The sequence below is a fragment of the Coturnix japonica genome, chromosome 4 (genome assembly GCF_054131305.1).
Source record: "Coturnix japonica strain WE chromosome 4, WE-NBRP24, whole genome shotgun sequence".
Taxonomy (NCBI): domain Eukaryota; kingdom Metazoa; phylum Chordata; class Aves; order Galliformes; family Phasianidae; genus Coturnix; species Coturnix japonica.
This window is the reverse complement of record NC_140666.1, coordinates 60,184,785-60,212,280: the sequence shown is the minus strand read 5'-3', so window position 1 is coordinate 60,212,280 and position 27,496 is coordinate 60,184,785. Positions and strand designations below refer to the sequence as shown.

The following is a 27,496-nucleotide window of genomic DNA, read 5'->3' as shown; positions in this document are numbered from 1 at the left end:
CCAAATGCATACATATGACTTTTGAACACAAGATGAGCTGTCACAAAATTTATGTAAATAGTCAGTCTACAGAATCAGCTCTGTCTCTTCATGGGAAATGAACTGAAATGACCCTTGTGGGCTATGGAGCTGTGCAATAGCATAGGTAACTAATTTTACCTTGTAGTGCTTGGCCTTCAAATGGTTCCATCAAGCTGGGCCTACCTAGTCTGACCCCTTTGCATCTGAACCATATGCAAGGAAAAAGTATCATATTTGTTGCTTCAGCAATCAGTTAACTGAGATTTTTAACTAGTGTCACTCTTTAAAAAGCTTTTTTATCCTGAAAAGGATGCTTTTACATGCTGAGGCTTGTAATAAAAGAATTGTCATTTGTCTGACACATTGAAGTCAGTAAATATCGTTAGAAAGTAATACTAGCACCCATGTCTGTTGGACTTTGTAAATCAATGTTCATTTTTCCCAAATACTGTTCAACAAATACCAACCCCAGATGAGATGACCCTTTTAATTCCTTAGTATAGGCTACAGTTCGGACTGATTTATAGAAGACCAGTAGTCTATTTATAAAAGATGTATCTGCAAGATGCACTTTATGAGAAACTTGGCTTTTGGGACACATTAATTCTAAGTGCAGTTGCAACTTTCATGTTTTATAATACAACCCTGACAGCTGTAATTTCAGATTAAAGATTTTTCATTCACATTCCCATCCTGATTGCTCTGCATGGTCCTTATATTACCTTATTGTCAATAGCAAGTGTTCATCCTATTGGGAGTCATTTAATAACCAGCTGCCATTTAAAGTGTAGACAGAACATTTGTCTCAGCCAGCTCATCTCAAGTGTAGTTTCTTTGCATGGGGAGCTGGGACATCTTCAAGAAAAACAACAGCTGGACCTCACTATTGTTCCCTGCTTCTTCTTTTGTAGCAGTGAGTTAAAACAAACATGGATACTCTCTATGAATTTTACAAATACTTTTTTGGTGCTGGTTAATTTGTTTACTTTTTTTTTTTTTTTTTTAAATATCCACTTATTGATAGATGCTTTTCTTCTTTCCCATTCAGTATAGATCTACAGCACTCACTTTGTGTTACTTAAAGTTATTTGCTGAAAGTTAAACAGTAGCAACATTATAGTGTTTGTGCCACTCTGCAGCATCTCTGCCCATCTACGGGTCAATTTCTCCACTGCCTTGAGCTACTCTGCAAAGTATTTTAAGGCCAATTTTAAAAGACTTATTTAAGAAAATCACTTTTTTTTTTTTTTAATTATTATTCTGATATGATTTTCCAACTAAAGACAGTGGGAAATAAGTATAAATGGTCTATATGAAAATTAATTTGTGACTCATAATGATTTTTTTAGAAACTACCATTTAAATTTCCTTAACTTGACAGCTGGGGATTATCCTTTGTGGTAGTGATCTGTAACAAAAAAAGGGGGGGAGGGAAGTTTCAGGAAAAAAATTGACTCTTTCATGGCTAATTAAACTGGAATACAAATCAATCAACAGAAATAGCTGATGAATTTATTATGTCCGTGCAAGCTTACTGTATACTAATGTGTTTGTTGTTCACTAAAATTACTATTCCCATCATCTTATAGGGTAATCGTTTACGTTAAGCTTTAACTTTATCTATAATATTGATCTGAGACTCTCAGGCAAGTAATGGAAGTTTAGGTTTATGTAAGTGTGCAGCATTTAAACACTAGAGCCGTGACAACTTGGAAAACCTGGCCTGGTGATTAAACCCTTTATTTTTCTTTTCAGATCAAGTTCTCTATGTCTCCCAGGTTTGTAAACCTATGGGTTAGCTTAATTAAGTTAATGGAAGGATGAATGAAGAGGTGTAACCATTTAGAAGCTCTTTCAATCAGATTTCTATAAACATTTTACAATGTAACATTTATCCATTTATCAAAGTGTCTTAAAAACTGCTTCTGCTGGTGTACTTTCACACAGGGTTTTGAATGCACTATAAATGTTACTTGAAAAGAGCTTGGCAGTTGGCAGCTGAGATAAATACATGCCACGATGCAGAAACATCTTGAAAATTAGTTAAGAAATTTGTTTCTTTTTTGTTATTTTTTGTTATCTGAATGCTGTGATCACGTAGCTGCTGACATACAATTTGTTTGGTTGTCTGTAATAACAGATTTTCCCCTCTTTTTTGGAATTCAGGAATTCTTTTGGGATGATGAGAGGGGCTCATCCAAAATGTTACAAGCATGCCTGGACACTGATTCAGACCTTTTGAAGATTTCAGAAGAAAATGACATGTGTCCTCAATAGAAACTTCACTGAGGTATGTTGTGAAGAATTTTGTCAGCATGTTAGTAAGACAAATAAGACATACACTATCTTGAACAGATTATTCACTGTGTTTGTTTGATTGTTTTATTTTTCTGAGAAATAACTATCAAAACATACAGTTTTGGTTCCATTGCCCTATTTTTTTCATCTTGACCTATCCTATGTATTTCATCACTCCAGACACTGCTTTGTGGCCAGCCTTCAACTACATTTTACTGCTGAACTCAGCCCCACAAGATAAGATTCTCCCTGCAAGTTCAGGCTCAAGTTAATTTCTGCCAGACTACCAAGACTTTCCTGTCGATTCCATCCTTGCTTTCCAAGGAAAAGAGCAATATTCAGAGTGATGTCTCAGTCATGTACTGCTTAAGCAAAGAATGAGATTAGCTACTTGTGGTGCACGTCTTTTGACTACAGATATGTATGAATAATAAATTATATTGTCTTTGTTAACAAAGGGTCAGAAGCGAATCCATTCTCCAAACAGAGAAGAGTCACTAGGCTTTATGCAAAGTGTATGTAGAGGAGGAAAGAGTCTTTCTCTGTTGGTGTCTCAGAGAAGGGCAGTCACTCTGATTCATGAGTAAGCTGATAACAACATGCAGGGCAGATTTCAAATCTTCAAATCTTCCTGGATCTTCTCTCTAAATGTCTCCCAAAATCTCACTTTTTTCTGTAATCTGTACTGTCCTCTCAAATTCCTCCCACTGTCTGGAAGAAAAATGTGGTGAAAAAACAGCATTTTTTTCTATCTTTTTTTTTTTTTTTTTTTTTTTTTTTTTGGAAAAGAAAACAGCAACCAGGGTTCCTCTCCATGTTAACTCTCAACTTCCGAATAGGCCTGCAATAGAAGGGTGGAAAAACTTCTCAGCATTTCCTGTTCAGCTGTCCTCTGGCAGAGCTCTAGTATTTACTGTAAACAAACTATACCATCCTCTGGAGGCTAATGGAGCTGTTGATTGGTGTTTGCTCATCACAGCGGGGTCTGGTGTGTGGTATCAGGAGCTCCTGTGTATTGATGAGTGTGGGCTGCTGGTGGGAGGTATTGCTTGCCAGAGGACCAGGATGGGGGGTGAGATGGTTTGTTAGGTCTTTGTGGCTGGGTGGAATGAGAGACTGTGTTTATTTAGCATTCTTAGCAAGTCCTCCAGGACCCATGCAAAGTCTACTAAAGTAGAATTCCCCCTATTCCCATGGATCTTTGTAGAAGTATCTAGCTGTTGAAAGACCAGACAAGATAGTCGCATGCTTGCTTAAAATAACCTTCACGCATCTGATCAAACATCTACCCTCATCTGAAACAGCTTAGGATCTCCATAGAGTCTTATTAGGCAGGTAGCAATTTAGAGTATGTCCTTGTCAAACAGTTGTTTGTAATAATTTGTTTATGTTCTCTCAACTAATAATGCGAAAAACAGACAGAAGATTTGTCTGACGTTAGGGACTTAAATCAGATTTAGCTTCCTAAGAAGGCCATCTTTTTGAAAGACACTATTCTTAATTAAATTATGGTCACACACAATCAGAAAATTAGGAGTCTGATTACAGATAAAAGTGTCTAAATACAAGCAGCAAAGCAGAAGGTTTTGGCTAGTAATAGAGGACAGGAGAAGGTGAAGAATAGTGCTTCCCATTTTAATTTGCTTAAAGTATTTTTATCTTAATTTGCTTCATGACTCTCTCTGACTTTTCTTATTCAGTAGCAGGATGTATTATTGACAGAAAGAGAATAGAAGATTCTAGGTTGCATTTTGGTGGTGGCGATGTTTTTTTCTTAAATGGCTTTTTTAGAAACATGTAGCTAGATCAAAAGGATGAGAACTGAATATATGGTATTTAGAGGCAAACTAGACTTTTTGAGAAAATATTGTTAATGATGGGAATTTCGGTAGCAGTTGAATATTTGCATTTACTCTCTCCTCGAATTCTTATTTGCTTGTAATTTTAATTTAAAAAAAAACAAAAACAAAAACAAACACAATAGTTCTGGTCTTGCCTAAGTATTGGGTCACTAGTTTCTATGCTACATGGCCAATAGCTCTAGCTTCATAAATAATTGAGGCCCTAATGAAATGTTCCAATTCCAGCCCGTATTGAGAAGCTGCACCAATGTAAATCTCTGCTGCTTATAACTAGTCTGAGCTTAAGATTCCTGGGCCAACGTCCTGTTCATCCTGAGATGAGAGAGTTCGTTGCATAGTGAAAGCACCTTACAAGGCCAAGAAGAAACCTAAGTATTTTTCTCTATTGAAATGCTGTCTTACTACAAATTCTGCCTCATTTGTGTTCATGAAATTATGTAGTCTAAATTGCACTTGCATCCCAGAAGGTTGCACTTGAAGCCCAGAAGGCTAGCTGTATCTTGGATTGCATCAAGAGAAGTGTGACCAGCAGGTCAAGGGAGGTGATTCTGTTCCTCTGCTCTGCTCTTGTGAGTCCCCACCTGGAGTACTGTGTCCAGTTTCTGAAGCTGTTGGAGCAGGTCCAGAGGAGGGCCATGAAGATGATCACAGGGCTGGAGTACCTCCCCTATGGATACAGGCTGAGAGAGCTGGGGAGGAACTATTTATAAGGGCAGGTAGTGAAAGGACAGACTTTAACTAGATGTTAGGAATAAATTATTTTCTATGAGGGTGGTGAGACACTGGAACAGATTGCCCAGTGAGGTTGTGAATGCCTCCTCTCTGGAAGCATTCAAAGTCAGGCTGAATGGGGCTTTGAGCAGCCTGGTCTAGTGAGAGGTGTCCCTCCCTATAGAAGGGGGGTTGGAACTTGATGGTGTTAAAGGTCCCTTCCAATCTAAATCATTCTATGATTCTAAGATAAACTGTTTATGAAACATAACACATATCTTAAACTATGAAGTGATATTTAGGAAACAGCAAGTTGGTGGTCTGTGTCTCCTTTTATGATAAGAGGTTTTGAAAGAAGAGCATAAATTTGTTTTTCATATATGATCACTCCTGGGCATGTTAAAATGTTCAAGAGCACTGAAAGCCCATTACAAAGTCACTGGAGGACTGCAAGCTACAGTGAAGACCATCATAAGGCATTTCTAAAAATAAGGCATAAGTTCCTTTACTGTTTTAGAAATAATGATAAATATCCTTAATGTAGTTCTAGGGATGTTTTTCTTGACAATGCTCCCCCTGTAACTGCCTTTCAGGGTGAAGTTGTAGAGTATTTTTTGGGCTTGGCTAGCTCTAAATCTGATGCAGCCTTACCAAAAGCCTGTATCCTTCCTTCCCTTGCCTACCATTTCATGGAAATTCCCTAGAGGAATCTGAGATATTTCAGCTCACTAAACTAGTTAAAGACTAGCTGCACCAAAATGCATATTTTAATGTGGGGAATACTGAGCTCTCTTGGCCAAGCAAAGAAATTCTCCTGCTAGCATGTGGAAAGGAACAGGCCAAGTCTGGAGAAGAAATCACAGTCAAAAGTAAAAAGGGGAGGAGAACCTTCCTACTCTGGTGTCTGCAAAATATGATGTCATCTATAATATGTAATTTCATTCTCAGCTGAGGTGTCAGGCAGCTCTGTGTTCAAGAAGATGCATACAGAAGTTAAACTAGCCTTGCTGCCAAAACTATTCATGGAAATGTACCTTTGGACTGTAATTTACTTCAGCTGATGGTGACTTCCTGTATTTGATAACACTTGGACTATCTAGTTTTGCTAGATTTCATGTGAATTTCTCCTTTTTACTTCTTGAGAGAAACAGTGGGCAGGGGAATCTTGGACAACTGGAAAAAAGAAAAATGTACTTGGAAGTTAACAAAATTGGGTGATTTGTTGGAAGAAACTGAAATGTACAGAAATTGGCCATATCTTTAAGAGTATCTGTGCAGGTTTGGTTTGGATTTCATCTAATAGTAGTGTCCTACTTTCTTCTTAGAAGAAAGCACTGCTAACTTATAATAAGGAAGGATCTAAAAACTGCCATAGTTAAATATGACTAATCCACAGGTTAAATTAAACAAATGTAAGCAAGTTCTCAAATTTAATTGAGTGTTTGTGCCACATAGAAGTAAAATACAACTGAAGAGGAATCATTCCACCGCCTAATTTGTGCCTTTACAGCCTGTTGAATGTAAGACTTGCTCAAAAATTTGTGAGTATGCTTCACCTTCTAGAGGCCAGCTTAGCAAAAACAACTGTATGAATCATCCAGAGCACTTCCCTCTCTTCCAGTAGAGATAACCTTTTGCTTATTTAGTCTCATGTTATAGAATGCTTCAGCTGCAGTTGTCTGGATCTGTGTAAGTTTACACGTGTTCCAAGGCTGTAGACAATTTTCTTCACTTAAGAAATGGGAAAATATTTATGTTTCTAAATGTGAAATATTGAGGAAATGTGTTTTTTAACAAAGAATATGAAATTTGTCAAAATGAGAAATTATATAATAGGAGGGATTTTAAGAATATTTTCCTGTCAAATATTTTAGGAAATTTGTTTCAGAAATTAAAACAAAATTCCACACATTCAGTAAATTTTCATTTTATTTTTTTTATTTTTTATTTTTAATTTTAGCCAGGGAATGTGATGGCAAATTAATGCAAATTATTGTGATATTTTTGAGGAGTTTGATAACTGTCGTCCACTTCAGGTAGAGTTCTTTCTTTCTCCTTATTTGTCTTCACCCTTAAGACTTGATGCTTCTTCCTTTACTTTAGCAGGACCTACAGAACTGCATGAACTGTTTTGTCGGGACACTTTTTGGCCTAACTGCCCTGTCAGTTACAATTAAAAGCATTAATATGACAGTCAAAGGTCATAAATTGCTTGTGGCTAGTGTTCGCTGCTTGTCTCACACAATGGCAACCAGGAAATTGCCCTGTCAGTTACAATTAGAGGTGTTAATATGGTGGCTAAGGGTCAAAATGCTTCAGTAGAAAGAAGGAGTTGCACAGGACATTTGGTTTACGTTAAGTGATGGTTCAGGAAAACTTTACTTTAACGGGATGGTCGCTTAATCAGGATATATTTCAACCTAACTAATAGCCCCGATTAAGGCTTTTACTGCAGTGCTCTGGCATTACTAAGTGCTGATATTATGCTCTTTTGGGGGCTTTCTAAGGCTTACTCAAATGCCACGTTGAAAAAAAACATATAGTTTCCATACTTTCTGGTGAAGTATTTGTAGAGATGTAATTATGATGCAGGAAAAAAACCCACCACTAAAGAAAAATAACATTATTAGTATCATTAAAATATGAGATAGATCATGTGCATAAGGTACTCCTTTGCAGATGGAGTGTTAGATAACGTTCTGCTTGTCTGATGTTGTCATTTAATAGTTAAACTTACCTGAGCTTCAGAAACAAGATTTCAAACCAGATATTGCAGTTTTCTCACTCTTTTAGAACAGCTTCTTCAGAAAGTGTTTTGCCTACCAATTTCATTATAGCCAGTTCCAAACTTCCAAATGAAACTAAAGTAAGACAATGATAATATCCATTCTTTTCAAATCACTTACTTTTCCAAAACTAACTTGCTATTATATGTGGTGATGATCCCTTTAAACGGTTTAAAATGTTTAGCCATAGAAAACACTCCTTCTGTTTCCATTGTGAGGTGATGACTGTGGATTCCTGTATCTAACAAAGATAAATTTGCTAGTATATCTACAAAACTACTTGAGAATCCAAGCAGTTAACCTACGCTGAGCTGCATTATGTGGCTGCAGACTGGGATTGTTTTAATGCTAGTTCTGGTGTGCCCACACAGATGTGACAGATATCTGCAATCTTTAGGCACCAGAATCTGTTTAATATTGCAAATAAAGTAATTATAGTCCTGGGATATACATTGCCTTCTTCTAAGATCTTGTTTCTTATTCCCTTTTACCAAAGAAAATCAGGATATTAGACCAAGAGCATTACTGAAATAAATGTTAGAGATAAAAATCTACAGGAAACACCAAAGATCACTTAGCTCAAAAAAAGACTGAATACCTGAAAGCAACAGGTAAGAACTGGAGCCCTATTCATACTGCTTGACAAAAAATAGTTATAATTTAAGCAATCATAGGTTGAATGAAATAGATTGGAAGCAACCCTTGATTTTAGCCCTTCTTGATTAAGCTTGTTGATCAAGTAGAAAACTTCTAGAAACCAGACAGATGGGGGAAAACCAAATAATTAACATAAGACAACATATATCAGATACCTCTGACTCCCTAACCACTGCTTGGCCTTCGTTATGACCTGTGTTGCAAAGACTCGATTTCCCTGGTAGGAATAGTGCCACAGAGCCTTCATTGTCTCTAGCTGAGCTTGATTCATACCACCCCAAAATTTAATGCTTTGTTACTCAAAGTGCAGAAGAATATGTTCTCCCTGAACACAGAAGCTAATAGTGTAGAGGAGGTTCCAGTGTCAGCTATAAGAGCAGACCATGAAAAATTCCCACCCGCTTTCAAGCCTGAGGATGACAAAATGCACAGATTTTTCAATCCTTATAATACTATTTCTATTACAGCTGAACTTTCTTAGTGTATTTATCACTACAACATCCACTTCTAAAGAGAAGAGTAATTCTTTCCACTGGATAGCTAAGGAAACTATGGCAGTAGTATTTCAAGGATGATAGACAGGGCCTTTGAATGAGTAATGAATCAGAGTTGGGTCTCAGCTCACAGGAATCTAGTTAAATACTGTTTTGGCACATTTCCATGCTCCAAGTCAGTTGAATTTGACAGTGAAAATGCTTTATTCTGCCTACAGAGAGGATTTGATTTGTTAGAAGAAGGTTTGAAAGCTTTGCTCCAATTAGGAACTTCAGGTCGGAAATATTTGCTGGAGGTCTGGCAGTACCTGTACACATACCCAAATTTTGGATCCTGTTATAACCTTCTTTTTTCAAGCTGTTTCAAAAATGACAGAAGTGCCTTCTTGGTTGGAGTTCACAGAGGTTTAAAAACTTTAGTCAGGAGATCATTTTTATCTCAAGAGAAAAAATCAAGTCATTTTCATATTATTCCTTACAGTACAAAAGCTAATATGCACCAAGACCCATGGTCAAATGCCTTATTATCATTTTGTATAAAATACTTCCCCATTTAAATTATTTTAAATCTAATTATCCAGGACTTTTTGCATGCTCATTTAACATCTTCTAGGAAGATTTCTGAAAAAATAGGCTGAGTATGAAATTTTGTTCTGCAAATACAATTTTTTCTGATATTTCAAGCTGTTAATTTTGATTGCATCTATATTTTCTTGAAGAAAATTAGGGGAAGCTCTTTTAATTAAGTTAATATCATTAAATTTCTATGAGCTATATATAAAACAAGTGGCCATGAATTTGTCTTTATGAAATATCTAATTTATCATTTCAGAGCTGTAAATTCAAAGTTACAATTATTAAAAAAAACACACCAAACTATGAAATATCCTATTTATCCAGCAATATAGTTATTAATTTATTTGAAAGCAATAAGTATGCTACAAAATGTTTCTCATGTTGAAAAGTCAAGAAAAAAAAAAAGTTCAATCTCATCAAAACTAGCCAGAGCCATTATATGAGATAGAGATAGGATGCCCTTTATGTGATCTATTTTCCATAGAACAGTGCTAGTAATAAAATCTTTATTCCCTTATTTCTGTGTTGAGAAATATCCTCATTAGTTCCCTGATTTTGAGAATGTGCTTTAAAACTGAAGTCTAAATAACTTTTGGCCTTTATTTTGTTTATTTATTTTTTTCCTCATTAATGTGGCCACCTGACAGATTTTATACACTTTCAAGTTGAAATCAGATCAATAGTCATCATAAGCATTTATCTCCAGTATTCTGTTTCTGTAAAATAATTTGAATAAACTGGAGTCCAAGCAATACAGGTTCACTAAGGAAAAATAGGAGTCCTTAGTTCTGATGTCATTTATCAACTGTGGGCAAATTCTTGATGAGCTTTGGACATGAAATAAAATTTCTGTGTTTACAATGCTCTGAAGTTATGAGCATGACTTACATAACAACAGATGGCTGTAGGGTAGAGATCAAATTTGTCCTAGTTTCTCCACAATACTCAGCAAAATAAAGTCTACATTTAGTTGGCTCAATTTTTTGCTGTATAATTTGAGAATTTGCTTATAATATTTTGAAAGAAATATCTGCTGTGCAGACTTTTCAAGTCATGGAGATCCTTTAGTCAAGCTTGATTTGTTTATGGGAATCACTTGAGGATCTAGAAATAAATGCTTATGATGATTATGATGACAACCACTACATATTAATTTACAGTATATATAGCAAAAAATCCATGCATTTTCCACACTTCAAGAACCATGCATTTCTGCAGGTCATAGCTTGAATGGGCAAAGATGAGACAGAGTGGTTTTAACAGGACCTGATCTATTCTGATGTTCTTACCTACCTTAAGTAGAAGGACAGGGGATCAGGAATGTATGCATGTCCATACACAGTCACATGCATAGCATAGATGCAGTTTGTATTTGTCTCTGGTTTCTGTTCTGTTGAGTTTTTCCCAGTAGAGCCAAGTTAACACCAGGGCTTAATGAAATGCATGCAGACTTGTCATGCACTGACATGGCACTTGCTACAGGTTGAAAACATGGCTTTCATATTCTAGGCAAAGAACAGAATGAAAGGGTTAACAATCTGCTGTTGCTTTGGTGCTGAGAATTCACAACTCAGAAGATCCACTTTTAATAATCACTACCTAAAATTCACAATTACCTGAAGTTCACAATCAGTGCAGAAGAACACTGCATTAAATCATTGCTACTGGGAGAAGTGGTTTTCTGGTTTGAACTAAGGGCCTCCCGTTCTGAGTGACTGGTGCTTTAACCAACATCTGAAATGAGTTAGGAGAGGGTGAAAAAATGTATGGCTGTCAGTAAACAAACACTGTCACTCAGAAGGTGTTTTCAAAAGGTTTTTTTATTATTACAAATAAACTTGCTGCTAATTATTTAAGGCTTGCCTTTCTCCTGTAAGTAAACAGTTTTAATTAATTTAGCTGGTCACTAATTGCTTTATTAGTTTTGTGTCTTCTTCCTGGGAAGCACTCCACTAAGCTTAACCTGATGGGAAGCTGCAGCACCCCCAGTGAGAGGTAGTGGCATGCAGGAGGGAATGCTGTGGAAACAAACTTGAGAGACACAATTAGAGAAGAGAGCTCTTGGCTTCATCTTCCTCCTTCAGCTGCTGTCCTCTCATACAGTAGTAGTAAGTTGTATGTCTATCAAAAGCCATGAAAAGTTGTGTTTCCTTTTATGTGTGGCTTTGAGAGAGAATTGTACAGTTGTGTGCATACCATAGATTGGATTATGTTGTCTTCACTAGGACTGCAGCTGATAAATCTCACTCCTTTAAAGAGAAGCATTCCCTCTAGTTTGTTCATCTCATCTCAAAAGTTGCTGCTGGGTATGACACTACATTTCCTTCTTAGCAGCCTGTGGGAAGACCATGCTTCGAATGCACTGAGGCTGAAATGTTGCAAATCTCATGTTTTACATTGACTTACATGCTTTCTTGATGAATGCCATTCTTTTTAGAGTTGCTGAAAATTCTCATAGTCTGTTAAGGTGAATGAGGAAAATCAGGCAAGAGTTCAGGGGAAAATTTTATAGGTGAAAGAAAGGAAAACAGCAAGTTTCCTTGATTTTTTATTTATTTATTTATGTGAGGGGGGAGGGAATGGAATATAATATTTGGCTAAGTGTGCATGCCCACATGAGTATAATTTTTGAAGCTTGTCAGAGCATATATTTTACAGCCAATCTAATCTTTCTGCTTATCTTTTACAACCCCTACTGCTGCATGGTAAGTTATTTTATTTAGATGCAAATTCTAGAGAGTAGTCATGCTTTCAAAAAATATTTGCTATCTGTTCTGTACCAAAAGTGAATTTGTTAGTTCTGCTAGCTGTTTGAGAAGAGTTGCTTTCCGGATGCTTACAGACTGGTACATGTGGATACATGCTGATTGTGTGCTAAGGATGGTGTAACAGAGGTTGCTACAAGATGATGCATTGGGCAGCTGCCTGCCTGCCTACTTCATCCTGAACTGAGGGCTATTGCTTCCTTTGCAGCACAAGAGTGAGCAGTTCTAGCTCTTCAGCTGCTGTGACGCATCGGCAGGTGGGTGAGCCTGAGGTGCAGTTGCATCCACTGAGCAACAAAGGTGGTTTAAAGAAATATGTCAGGCTGTGAATTACACTAGCTGGATCTCTGGCACAAGATTATTACTGCTGCTGCTAAGTTTAGAGGTGGGTGTCAGCTGCCATTTGTGACATTTTAAAACTCAGTTTCTAAATACTCCTGAGAGTAAAACTAGAGCATGGATGATCCGTTGATGAAAATCATTTTGCTGACACTAGCATGCAGATTAAGTGTAAACACTGGAATAGTGAAACAAGTTGTGTAACTTAAATTTGCTGAATTCTAGTTGGTACTCGAAATTTCAGAAGTGAAAAGTTGTATCCTTATTTTCAATATCTGAAACAAAAATTTCATCCAAGTGGGAAAAATGGCTGCAAACATCTGATATAAAATGAAGTACATCTTTAACAGGCAGTGTCCCACGTACTTCTATTTTCAAGTGATGAGCTTTTGTGAGTGCATCATGAAAATGCTTGCTTAAGCTAACATGGAAGCTCTTTTCAAGAAAATAAGCTGTGTCTTATGGGGAATAATGACCTGGCATCTTCATCTTCTCCCATTTTTGTATGATAATATTGTCTGGAGTCTATGGTGATTTCACTCTTGCTTCCCAAATGAATCTGCCAACAAAGTTTTCATAGTTGTGTGATGTGGACAATGGTCTATTGGGAATTGGTTGGAGCTTGCCAATCTCATTTTGTCTAGATCACCACAAAATTGCTTGGAGGTTTTGTGTTTCCTCTAAATTAAAAGTGTGGTGCAGTGATTTTAATTGCCCCTCTGTGGAATAAAGTTTTGCATCATTAAATAGTGCTGTTACTGGTATTAACCAGCTTTGAGTGAACTTTTTTTTTTTTTTTTTTTCCTTCTTCTGGAATGCCTTAAACTTGAATTCTTTTTTTCCCATAGAACGTAAGTTTAGAAAATGAATGTATGAAATACTTCGCAACTGTGGTGTGTATTTTCCCCTTGATGTGCTTAATTCCCATTAAACTGAAAGAGGAGAGACTGTACCGCTGAATGTGCGTGTAACATTTTGATATGCTTCCAGTTGGTAAAAACAAGAGCGACATTAACAGCTGCTAACAGTGTCAACAGTCTCGTAGGATGAAGTGTGGCAAGCCCCCAACTGTTTCCCATTCAAATGAGTTATGAGCTCTGGCTGCTCAGAGGCACCCAGATAAGAGACCATTTGAGTAGAGGGGTGAGACTTGGGGAATATCCACCTGGCAGGATGGGCCTGTCCTTCAAATGAAATAAAAGGGGCAAAAATGTTTTGGTAAGGGGAGGGGAGATCTAAATTAGGAGAGAGGATGTAAAACACTCTCTAAGCAGAGGGAAAGCTGTTATGGAAGTAGCCCTCTGTTTGGGGAATAGGATGTGCTGAAGATGGAGAATGCTCAAAAGGAAATGCAATGAGGCAACATGAGATGACATGGGGGCCCACCCATCTCCCAATATCAAAGTCTGACTGCAGAGAATGCTTGATCATTTGCTGTTTAATTTTACATGCTCTATGTTGATAAAATTATTGGCCTGCCTTCTGAATGCTACTTTTAGATCTTCATTCAGTTGGCTTTTGTTCCTATTCCACTTGTTAAGTGTCCCTTTTTCCACTCAAAGAAACATCACATGGGGACAATAAAACACACTACCTAGTCTTGATCAGCAAGAACAAAAATTATTTACGGTCTGCACTTGTGTTATTTCCCATTTGGAATACTGAGGGTTTCCAGGATATACTTTTTTCTATTTTGTCTGTGTCATGTAAATAATGTGTGATGTATTCCATGTGAGTATTCATTGTGAAAGGTGCTGGACAGATTTTGTACTCTATTTCCTGAGATTATAGCAGAATTAACTTCATTATCCCTAAGCACTCTGTAACAGATGGGTGTTTATCCTGGCCTGAAACATTACCAGAAGCTCATAATTCCTCGAAATTCTACCTTTGGATAGATTTTTTTCCCTGAAAATTATCAAATATTCTGTCAGATTTTTCTATAATGTGTGATGAAATTGTTATTGCTTTACTCTTTAAATCCTTAAACCATATTTTCTTTTTAAAACCCTTATTTCTTCACCAAAAAACACAGATTTTGTCTTCCTTCTATCTTCCAGAAATAAATGTCTTTGAATTTAGATCCTTTTTTACAGCTTAATGAAAAATGAGATGATACTGTCAATTGAAGTTTTCCATATATCTCTATCTAAATTCAAATACAGATATGTATATGAGCTTTACTTCCAGAAAAGAAAAGAAGCTCTCCCTTGAATTATCAGCTGTAAGTCTCTAGATCTGTGTGAGAACTAGCATTAGTCATTATTCCATTCTATAAGTTTTGCGTTACATTACATTTCATTACAGTATATGTGGAGCTTGTTTGTTTTTTTTTTTAATTATTATTATTATTATTTAAAAATTTCTGATCCTTCCCTGCTGGTTTAACAATGACTATTAAGATGTGCTAGTGGTCAGATGTTTATTCAGTGATGTGTTTGCTTTATCATGCTTTAAAACTTCGCTCTTGAGTTTGATCCAGCAGTGATGTCATACAGCCATTGTCCATTGGTTTTCATCTGCTGCTTCATCTTTCCCATGTCATCTGGTTAGGAAAACTATGGAATAAAAACTGTTGAACTGTTGTGAATATTTTGGCTTCAGCTAATAGGCTGAATAGTTGCCAACAAGTCTTTCTGTTGCGGGGGAGTAAAAAAAAAAAAAAAAAAACACAGCAAAAAACCAACTCCACACATTCATAATAACTAAGCAAAATAACAGCTTAGTTGTAGCTGAGCAAAACGCACTGCCTTTCTCCTTCTCCTATGAAATGATAATATGACAGAAAATCTGTGGGAGACCCTGTGCAAACTTGGATGTGGGATGTTTGAAAGAGGGATGCAGTCTCCTCAGCTCAGGTCACCTTACACACCTATTCTGAAAGCATATGAACTGCAAAAGAATTACATATGAGAAGATAACAGAACCACTCTGTATTTCCTTCACAGCGTGTTTGTGAGCACTCTCACGTGGTATCTACAAACACTTTGAATCTGTTTTATACAGGACAGCAATGCATGCAATAATGTCATAAGCTGACTTTAAAACATGAAATGTAGTCCAGAGGCAGGTACTTCAAATTATTATAATTCTCCTTTTTTTCTATTTTATTTGCTCATCAGATACTGGACTTGCCATACATTTTGCTTTTATTTAGCAGCAGAAATGAATGTATTTACGTGATAGTAACTTTAACATACACTTTCAAATTCTAAACTGCTTTTCCAGGTAGGCTGAAAACAGGTCTGAATTGGTTTCTGTTGGAAGATGCAGTATTCATAGAAATCAGAAAAATGCAAATAATGCAAAAAAACTCTGCTGCTAATTTGGGTTGCTGATACAAGAAGCTGCTAGGAGATACTTTTGTACACACCTCCATTCATTTTAGAGCAAGTTGTACTCACTTCCATCCCAGTTCTTGGGTCTGCAGGCTGACTTGTGTCAGGTGTACACAGTTTAGCCCTGACTTGAAATATAAAGAGGATGTTTTATCCATTAAGCTATGCCATATTTGGCTACTACCAAAGGAATTTGCAGGATTTGCACTAGACATGGGAGAGTTCTCTTAGTAGATCTTTCTGTGCAGTATAAATACATTGAAAAACAAATGAAAAAAACCAACATAATTAAACATAAGAGTAACAGCAAAAAAGAAAATATTTTTCTATTTCATATGAAAGCCTGTTTCTTCAGAAAGTAATTAGGAAATAATATTTAATTTATATTGCACTAGATTTTGACATCCCTGTGTTGAGTAAATCTGCACTTCTCAGATATCTCCATCCCAAGGTGGAAACTAGAGCTCATTTGTGCAGTGCTGCACTGCTACAAAAGTATAAAGAATAACAGAATAACATAATTTTGTTTTTTTTCAGCTCCAACATATCTCTGGAAAAATAACCAGGCAAATACTTTTTTTTTCGTTTATCTGATATAGGAAGAAGAGCTTGATTCTTCTTTTCAAAAGGAGAACTGTGCTGATTTTGAGCAGTTTGATTGTATTAAATTATTTCAAGTTAGCTCAGTTGTTGGAATTATGCTAATTGGTATCCAAATAATTATAACATTTTTTTTCCCATATAGGTATGTAGCACTTGCAGCAAAATTTTAAAATTATTCCTGACGTTCCAAGAAAGCAAACAGAAATTTTTTGATCATGTTTACATTTTTAGATCAAAAGGGAACATGATCAGCTAGTCTTCTTTTTGTGCATTTTCCAGAGATTTAGGTACTCGGAAAGTTGTCAGAATTCTAGATATTTTCTTCCTTTGGACAAATTCTCTTGCTTAAATGATGTGGCTTGTTATTTTTAGGCTCTGACCAACAGATGTTTTCAGGCTTTAGATTTTTCCTTGATTATTGACATCTAGAGAAACCTATGCTTTCAGCTGTTTTTTTGCTAGGTATATATTTACAGTTTCTGGTCAAGTCATCTTGCTATCATTCTCAATAGATAAAGCAATGGAGACTGTTGCAGTAGAGCTACATGCTCCATTTTACTAACAAACACTACTTACTATTCTCTTATCTTCCTCATCTTTTTAAAAACTATCTCTTTTGAAGCATCGATGCCATAGTTCTTTTATTGTAAGTATCAATAATCTATTTTCATTTTATATACTACTGACAGCAAAGTCCTAGTTCTGGGGAGGACTGAAGTGTTTGTCAAAATGCAATCACTCTGTCGAACCTCACTGACATGATACTTTGTGAAATGCTTAATTTCAGCACCTAAGTGCTGCCCTCACTCGAGACAGGCAGACACACATGTTAAAATGATTTCCTTGGCTGAGGCACAGCAGAACATCTTTACTGTGGCAATGAAGCAAGCGGACAAGGAAATGCTCTCTGGCTATTTTGACTTAATACATTTTATTTTATTTCCAAGGTATGTCTGCTTGATAAAATACATCACTTTCTAGAAGCTGAATACTTAGGGTTGTTGTTTATATTTTGTTTGTTTGTTTTGTTTTGTTTTCATTTTTCACACATTAACACTTTTACCCAGTCAGAATCTGAGGTACAAATGTGTAAAGATAAGAATTTTGCTTTTCCCTAAGACTTCTTAGGGGTACTGACAAAACAGACAAAGCATGGTACTGAATTAAAAGATGAAACAAAGATGTTAATGGGTTATAAAATCAGAAAAGAAGAATTTCCAAAACACATAATTGAGCTTATTCCATGTGTCAGGTGTCAACTGCTTTTTCTGCTTTTCTCTGGAGGCTTTCTAAAGACAACAGTATTGTTTATAGTTTCTCCAGCATATTTACAATTTGACTGTTGGATTCGGGCTTGGGCTCAGCATGTTTAGGTTTGGCCACATGGAAAGAAGCAGAAAGGAAATGCCAAGACATCACCTCCAGAACTATCATACTTGTTTATGTTTTTTTGCTACACCAAAAAGCAACTTGTTGAATCATGAAAGAAATCCCCAAGGCCATATTTATGTCATAGGTTCTGTATGTTATAAAGGATGAGGCTTTATGTCGTCTCAATGACAGCTTAAATCTCAGCTAAAATGTTTGTACAGCTACATCACCTTGAGCAGTGATTTTTGTCAGACCTTTGAAGCAAACAAAGGTCAAGTCCTACAATGAACTAACCTTAGATAAAATGCAGGGCTGTTAGTCTGGTATTCAGTAGGACAGCAGTAATATCAGTCTCCAAAACTAGTTTTAAACTGGTGTTTAGCAGCCAGAGAGGAATAGTAAATTTAAGATGAAAAATCTAGTACTGTTAGTATGTCCATAGATTAAAATGTACTGGGATACCTTCTGTTTTTGTTTTTTTTCTTTGTTTTGTTTTGGTTTGGTTTGGTTTTGGTTTTGTTTTGTTTTGTTTGTGTGTGTGTGTGTGTGTGTGTGTGTGTGTTGCTAGCTGTTTTAGAAGAAACATGCTATCATTTCATTTGGATGGAACTATTAATGATGATTTTATTCTATTTTATGTACACAACAGATTCTGATATTGCAACTGCTGCCAAGGAGGTCTTTGTCCACAGATCCAATCAGGAGAATTTTGATTTTGTTTTATAAGCACTACTTGAAAATCTTTGGGAGAGGGGAATCTAGTTAACAGGAGTTTGTTTATTTTTCTGAGTAATTGTTGCTAACTCAGGGAGCTATCTCTGTTCATTTCATTATGTTGAACTGCAAGCTATGAACCTTAAAACACATGTAATCATCTCTTTGATTTTGTCTGTTCTTTAAATTTACGTTTCCTAGTTGCTTTAATTGAACACCACAGATCTTAGGCAGAGTACGACTAAGAAGGTAAAGTACTGATCTCTTAGATTATATCATTCTCCTCTTATAAACATATTTTTTCCAAGAAATTGTGCTTAAAATCAAGTGTAATTAAGTGGAAGCAGAATTTATTGAGATATGTGGATCGCCAGAGATAACTAGACTAATGGTTTTAGTGGTTAGCTCCATGAAAAAGAAAAGAACTCATAGAAAAGAGCTCATACTCATAGAAAAGCATCCTGAAGGTAGGTGGTTATTAACGAACCCGCATCATGTCCTTTGATAGCATCTCCCTTTCATAGTTGAAGACATGGAGGAGAAGGTGTCTGCTAATACAGGTCCATGATTTACACTTTTGTGAGTAGAACTGGGTTATTTCTTCTTTCCAGTTCCCTCCTAAATCCTGTGGTTCACAGAGCCTCTACTGATGTTGGTTTGCTTAATTTTTTTTCCTTTAGACAAAGTGTCCAAACCTATTTTCCACAGTCAGTAAGTAGTATAAGAATGATGGTAGCTGTTGGAGAGGAGGAGAAGGATAAAAGCAATCTTGCCTCCAGTGCTCTCTTTCTCTCTTGTAATATTGTGATGGCTGAATAATCTGTCAGTTCCCATCTACACTATATTTCTATAACAGTATGTACACTAGATGTGTATATAACTCATTATGAATACTCATTGGTAACATGTGCTTTGTCAAACACTTCACAGATAAAACAGACATTCTGAGATAGTGTGACAGATATTCTACATCTATTATACAGCCAATGAGGTCAGAGAAAAATGAACATAGCACATCCATTCTGAGGCTAAAATCACAGTGGATTTAGTGTAATGGATGTAATACATTACTGCATATGATGAACAGGCTATCTGCCTGCATTATAAATGACATTATTTAAACCAGCTCAATTGTTATCTGGAGCAATATTTCTTAAAATGGGAATCCCTGGGGAGGCTTAGGCAAAGCCATCAAAGCATGGATAGAAGAAAAACACAAGTGTTAGTTGTGTTTAATCCTCAATGAGGAACCAGCACAACAGTAATCATTTGTCACCGGGGTAGCAACAAGCATCATGTAATTGTAAGGGAGTGACATATCCAGGCTGGAACCTGAAGTAAGCTGTGGTAGCTCCATGAAGCTCCCCACGACTTTTGGAAGGGCAGTTCAATCCATTCTGCTCCATGTACCAGCACGTCTGTTCTTCAACCCCTGCAGTGCGGCTGCTGTCTAACATCTCCTGCCATGCCCAATTGGGGCCTCTAACAGCTGCCCATGTTGAGGTCTCCTGGGTCTGCCTCTAGAAAACTTGTGCCATCTTTGCAATCCTCTAGATTCTCAGCTGCTGCACAGGTCAAAAAAGCACCCTGGATGCTTTGAATTACAGCAGCTCATGCCAGCCTGCTTCTGGTGTTGCCATATTGCCTACAGTCTTGATAGTATGTCTAATTCTGCCCCATGCACATTTCTTACACAGGTGTGTATGAGAAGAGGAAGCAGCTTCATAGTGTGATTTATGGTTGCAGCTCCCAAACAAACTCTTGCACTGGCAGCTCATTAAGGGAGCTGGGCAAGGAACCAAGTCAATTGACAGCAATGAGTGGATCCAGCTGCACTTAATTTACTTTATGTTTCTCACTGGAGAAAGGTGACAATGCAGAAGCATCTTTGTTTCCTCTATAACATGTGCAATGTGTGCCTCTGAAATGCATTTCTCTTCCTGTTTATTATACCTTCTGGAAAGTGTTCTTGCACACTTTTCCAGAATTGTCCTTGCAAAGGTTCACGTATTGTTTGTGCATCTTTAGGGAAAATACTGTCAGGTACTAGACTTGAGAAATGCAGAACTAGCTGAATGTGGCAGATTTACAGCCTATAATTGTATTTGGTTATAAGGGAAAATGCTTTTACAGTAGTTATGTGATAAACATATGTAATGTATATAGAATACTCAGTTAATTCATCAGGAATTTGAAGGAAAGCAATTTAAATTTTAAAGTTGACTCTCACTTTTAACACAGAGGAGAAAATATTGAGTCAAACAAAAGCCTGAGCTCCTTCACAAGACTTTGGAAGTCAGCAAATCATTCCTAAGGAGTGTACCCATGTCAGCATACCACACTGCGCTACAGTCAGCGTGTTCTAAATATGATTGTGAGTAAGGGTTCAAGCTCAGGATATTAAAATTGAGCTTTCTAATAAAGCAAAGGCCTCCATTAAATCTGAAACATCTTGTGAATTAACTTGTTGTCATTATGATATGCTGGGTATTCGAAGGGAATTGTTCAGTTGTTCCGTAGATAGTACACAGAAAAAATGACTGAGGTGTATTTGCATAAATCAGCCAAAAAAGCAGAAGCTGGATTTGCTGACTTTTCCTGATGCCCCTTGGAAAAACTGTGGAATTTTTTTTCAGAACACTTGCTCTAGTTTGGGTGAGTGAAATCACCTGTGCTGGTAATTTGTCAGTGATTCTTCAGTATCTTTAGCTGCTCACCTGTTTCTTCCAGAACTGCTTTTTACAGTTTCTGAAGTTACCACTAGATTTTATTTTTCTTTTCCTATGAACACATGCAAGCTTTTCTAATGTACTGTTTTGCCCCCGATGTAGAGTACAACATGTTGGATTGTTGATGTCTCAGTGGGGTGAATGTTGTGTTGAAAGCTTTTTTGCATAATTCCTAGCAAACAGAGCTTTCAGCACATCTTTTTCTGTAAACATTTCTGTCTCCCAAGAGCAGCTCAGGGTGCTGGGGTTGTTTAGCCTAGAGAAGAGGAAGCTCAGGGGAGACCTCATTGCACTTTACAATTTCCTGAAGGGAGGTTATGATGAGGAGGGGCTTGGCATCTTCTGCCAGTTAACAAACAGGACCCGAGGAAATGGCTGCAAGTTGTATCAGATGAGGTTTAGATTGGACATAAGAAGGATCTTTTTTTCTCAGAGAGTGGTCAAGCACTGGAATAGCCTGCCTGGGGAGGTGGTGGAGTCGCCATCCCTGGCAGTGTTCAAGAAGTGTCTGGATAGGGAGCTAGGAGATATGGTTTAGGGGTTTTTCTGTAGGTATGGTAAAGGGAGGACGGTTGGACTAGATGAACTTCTAGGTCCTTTCCAACCTTGCGGTTCTATGATTCTGTGATTTCTCATCTTTCTCCTTCAATTGGGGTTTTATTGTTTTGTCTAATAGATGGTTATCTAAGTATTCCATGCCTTAGATCTTGATATAGATTTTGTTACTGGTATAATAAGCTTTTGAGGATGTAGAATATTTCATAGTATTGTCTATAAAACACTGCATTTAATTATCATAGTGTACAGATATTTATTAATATTAATGAATGTGTAATAGAAATTAGCAAGCTCCCCTGGAAAGGTAAACTTTTCACTCTGTGTTTTGGTTTCAAAATGAATCTTTGCTTCTGAAAGTATGCTTTCAGTATGAGATTCTGCTATTTTAGCTTGCATTTACCTCTTGCTTCATTCCACAGAAATTCATCTTTCTAGTTCCTATGCAAGAAGAGAAATCTCAAGAAACAAAATCTGTGGAGAATGGTTGTTTCTTGTCTTTCCCTGGGTTTTCTGTGAATTACCCCCCAAGAGTCATAGTAGAGTGGTTTGAGTGTTTCAGTCTAGATCCGAGGAACAAAAGAAAGTGCAGGAGTTTCTAAGTTAGCATGAGAGGAATTGGTACAAGCAAAGAAAGAAAAGTTGTGGCTGCATCTCTGCATGTCCCATTTGACAAGCTGCTGCACAATAGTTTTCATAAATGATTTAATCACAGACTTTTACTTGATGGTGACAAATGGGGAGACAGTAACATAGTGATTTTATTGTTCTGCCATCACTGAGCCTATAGCTTGCATATAGGTTCACTTATTTGCAATGTCAGAGACCAATGTTATAATCATCCATCTTGGCTCATATTACACAAGCCAGAGAATGGCACAGAATATTACTCAGTCTGCTGGGTTGATTTTTTGTTTGTTTCCTTCCTCTGTATCTGCTGTAGAAAAAGGACTTATCCTGGTCTAAAGATATTGTATGATGATTAAACCTCTGCATCTCTGGTGAAATACTTCAGTGGGTAATAGCTCTTGTATAAATTGGTGTTTCTGATACCAGCATCCTTCCGTAAGATGTCATTTTATGTTTTCCCTCACCCACTACCTAGATTGCAGATCATCCCGGTATCTCAAATGTCTTCCTTATGTTGTGACCTGTAGTCTGTGGTCAGTCACCACTTGGATTTGCCTATGATGAACTAATGGGTCGAGTTTCTTCAGTCTCTCATTAGAAGACAATATTTTCAAGATGTTGAATCACTTTGTAACTCTCATATGAGCTCTCACCAGTCTTCCAAATTCCTTTTGGTCACTCCCAGTGTACTACTTATAACCTCGCTGATGCTATATACAGAGAGTAATACTAGTTCATTACTCCTACATGATGTGTGCTGTTCTCCTGCTTATGGATTCAAAGACTGGATTCATTCTCTTGGACGCAGCATCTCGTTGTGTGATTTACTGCTGAGGGGACTTGGATAAGACTGTGAGATGCTCAGACTGCACTTGGGAAGCCCTTATTCATTTGTTATTGCTGGGGCTCCTTTGAGCAATTTGTCATAAATCTGGAAGTTCTTACTATTGTGATAGAATTGAGTGTAAGCCCTGGCTGCATCTTTCCTTGTTTGAGAAATATTCAGGTTTGCTCTCCAGCTGAAATGCAGTTCATTTCAGTGGTGCCAAATTCTACAGCTTGATTTCCAGTCTCCTAAAACCCACGACATCTTGCATACACCATTCTGCTTGTTCACTGTCTCAAAATTCAGTCAGTGGCTGCTGCTTCCATGAAGAGGGTTAGGAAACGATACGCATTCTCCTCTGTCTTTGCTGGCACAAATATTCATGGTGGCTATATGCCTCTTTTCTATGTGTCTCAGAGAAATCTCATGATCCATTTCTTCATGTACAAAAAAATTGTGGAACCCAATGGAAGCCTTGAATGGAAGGGAAGGGCTGGGAGCCCAAAGGGGTCACATTACCAGTACCATCAATAAACTGTTTTCCCCCTCTAATGTGGTTGGTTACATCCAGTGATTACATTGTGATCTGCACAAACCATCCCACAGGCAGAGTTTGTCTGTTTATTGCAATGAAAAAAAAGTTGCCTTAACAAAGGAATATTTAGCCTCTTTGAGTTCTGGCGTTAATGGTTTTGTTTTTGTGTATGTGTGTATTTGTTCAATATTTTTCTTGTTTTTTCTATGTTTCATGTTTTTCAGAGTTTACACAAAATATTATAATTATGGAGGTTTTAAAATTTTACAAATATTGGACAGTAATTACCTATTAACTTATTTCTAGTCAAGATTTTTCTTGTGACTAATGCCTTATACTTCAATCTAAAACAGATTTTGGTTTGAGGTGACTGGACAAATAAAAGGTGACTAAATAAGAAGGTGATTAAGAATTAAACTACAAAGACTAATCATCAATTGTGACACTTGGAAGCACGTCTGTAGCCTCACTGAGAAGTCCCAGCTTGGAGAATAGTGACAGTCACTCTCTAAGGCATGTTCAGATGGTCATCAGCTATTTTGATCTTACACTTGGGCAAAACAGATATTTACTTTCTTTTGAGCTTTGGAAATGGATTTTCTCAGTCTGCTTTCCTCCTGCCCCATCATGTGATAAAATTAATATCCAAAGTTAATGAATGCAAAAAATCCTTTATTAAGTGTCACAGATGTGCTTAAATCTTAAAGATGCAGTCTTTTTTTTTTTTTTTCTGAATATTTTTTTCCCCCTTTGTTTTTAATATATATCATCTTTGTTCATACTCATTGACTAAACTCAGGCTTTTTTTCTTAATCAGCCCTTTTATGTTTTTAAACCTCTCCAATGTGATACATTCCAAGGCAGCTTTCAGTGTGACTGGTAAAGATGAGTTGAAAGCAACTGAAATTATACAAAAGGTCATTCTCTTGTCATGGGCCTAAAGCTATGTACTCCTGTGAATGCAGAATACTTGCTTTATCTTATGGGTTTTCATATTTCTATCCAGGCAGACATCTTATCTTGTTACTTTCTCATTTGATAGGCATATTGTGGGCTGTGAAAGTAAAGTTTCTCCAAAGATTATTTATAATAGTGTTGCTGATAATGCTCCACTGATGGAGATCTGCCTTGGATATGGATTCTGGAGTTGATGACTCCAGCCATGGCCAATCTGAGCTCAGTAATTTGGGAAATTAGATGTTCATCAGAGCTTGTTTGCTTTTCATATTGTATGCTATTCTCCTTTCAAAGCTGACCATCAGTGTCTCAGAAACAGGAATGCAGAATTTTGGATGCCTCAGAAAACAAGGCCCTAGGTTAAATGCTGAGCTGGTGGCTTAGTATTTTTTGACGATCCCATTCAATCTGTAGCTTGTTTTCTTCCCTCAGCATACAGATTTCATTTTCCCAAGCTGAAATCCAATCCATTCCTGTTCTGAAGCAGCCTGGACTCTTTGTCCGTTCATCACATTGGATATTAGTAAAAATTTCTTCTCAGAGAGATTGGTGAGATATTAGCACCACAGGCTGCCCAAGGAGATGGCAGAGTTACCATCTCTAGAGGTTTTCAAGAAATGTGATGTGGCACTGAAGGACAAGGTTCAGTGAACATGCTGGTGGTGGGTTGATGGTTGGACTAGATAATCTTAGTGGTCTTTTCCAGCCTTAGTGATTCTAGGATTCTATGTTACACACATGGTGGGCTTGCCCTTGTGAGCCCATTGCTCAATTTGGAGGTTGATCTACCAGCCATAAATGTGCAGTTGGTCTTATCGAAACACCATTCTGTGACATCAGCCACATACCTGCTCCTATTTGGCAAACATGGTGCAGAATCAGAGAGGTACAAAAGTAGTTTTTCTCCCTTTTTAAGATAGGTATCAGTTGAAAGAAGAAATGGACCTTCACACAAATATGGTGGGCATAGAGATTTACACATGCAAATAAGCAGACTGTTTTGAAGGAGAATGTTCTCAAAGTTGCATCTTGTTGATTTCCTCACCAACTATAGAATGTCCTGTCTGTAAGGCTGTTGTAGTGTGCAACCAGTGAGACCTACAAAAATGAAATTTTCCTTAAAAAGACATTGAGCCTTCTTTAATCTATAAAATGATTCTCTAGGATTCCCAAAAAATCTGAATTAAAATTGGAAAACCATTAGGCACTTAGCTCTTAACTACAGTTTGCTCTTATTCTATTGAATATAACAAAGTCACTCTAGTAAACTCTGTGCAAGCCTCTCAATGAAAAACAAAGTAAATTTGTTTTGTTTTAGATCAACGGTGTTGCACAGATCTTGCATATGCTTGAATGAACCAGTTTAAAATTTGTGTGAGATAAATTAGATTTTTCCAACCCAAGTAAAGGGGGATGTACAAAATTTCATTCAGGGCTGATTTTCTATCCACCTGCAGGGTCAAACCATTGTGCTTCAATTTCATTCAGTTGTTTCTCTTTTTTCTTTTTTTCTCCTCTCCCTCCTTTTCAGTTTGAATGACTGGATTGTAATGAAGGATATGGGAATGCTAGGATTCTGTGCTCAGCTTGGCATGTTGTGAATGAAAAATGAAAGCAACTAGTCATTCAATTTTCCTGACCATCTGTTTTATATGTTAAAAAGAAAAACTAAGGAAGTTCAATTTTTATTGAAGGGGGAAAAAAAAAAAAGGAAAACTGTAACTGTTTTAAAGTCTTTACTGAAACCAAAATTGCCTTAATAATCTGACCCAGATCTGCATGTTGTGCGTTTCACAAAGTCAGAATAGCAGAGAAGCAAACCTGCACACTTTAGATGCCTTTCAAAGACCTGTGTAGTGACTTACCTCAAGTGTTGTAGCAGTGACAACTTCATTCTGCACAACTCAGACCTTTAGTTCTTAAGGCAGTACAAGTGCTTTCATTTTCCTAACGAAGTCTGAAGCCTTGTAGAAAATAAGGGAATCAGAGTCCATTAATCAGAATTACCAATGTGAAGGCTGTGACATAAGTTTAAAAAAAAAAAAAAAAAGAGTCCATAAACAATGGCTCCTCTGTAAGGAGAATCGTTTTGACCCGGAAAAAAGTGATCGGTAATTCAAACCAGAAATTGCCCTGAATGTTGAACATATATTGGAATATTTCATGGGCTGTTTTATCATTGCAACTTGTTGACATTATTTTGTACTTGTAACTTCATAGACTGTAGCCATTTGTTACATCAGCATTAGACATCTGCACAAGCATTTGTCATGCTGCTGTTGAATTTTTTACTTTTTTTTTCCCTGTTGGCTGAAAGAAGGTTTGAGCTCACAGAACAATATTGTGGAATGCGAGGGCTATCATTAGGGGGCAAAGCTGGACTTCAAAGAGGAAGCACATATGGTTTTGACTTTTATAAAGATGGCAGGTGGGCATGAAAAAAGGTTGATTTCAAATTTATTTTCATGATAGCTTCAACTTCTTAAAAGTCTGGGATGATTAATTTTCAATTTGGAATTCCTAATAACTGAAACAAGATCATGGTTTTACATCTTCCTGAGGTAAAATGTGAGAGAGACTGAGTCATGTTGGTATATTATACCAATGGCAGCTGAAGCTGAAAGATTAGATAGATCAGTACAAAATATTTTCCAAAAAGCCTTTTGAAGGTAAAACATGTTTAAGAAACAAAAAGTTTCTTAAGTCAGCATGTTTTAAAGCATATGCTA

General features: G+C 36.9%; 1 protein-coding gene across 6 annotated transcripts in view; it reads left to right on the top strand.

Annotated features, from left to right (window-relative positions):
- LOC146761092 (uncharacterized) overlaps positions 1-27,496 on the top strand; it is a 349,547-nt gene that overhangs the window by 25,748 nt on the left and 296,303 nt on the right. For all 6 annotated transcript variants that reach the window (XR_014945937.1, XR_014945936.1, XR_014945938.1 and 3 more), the window contains exon 3: positions 2,188-2,311. The gene's annotated coding sequence lies outside the window, so the exon portion shown is untranslated. The remainder of the gene's footprint in view (positions 1-2,187; positions 2,312-27,496) is intronic.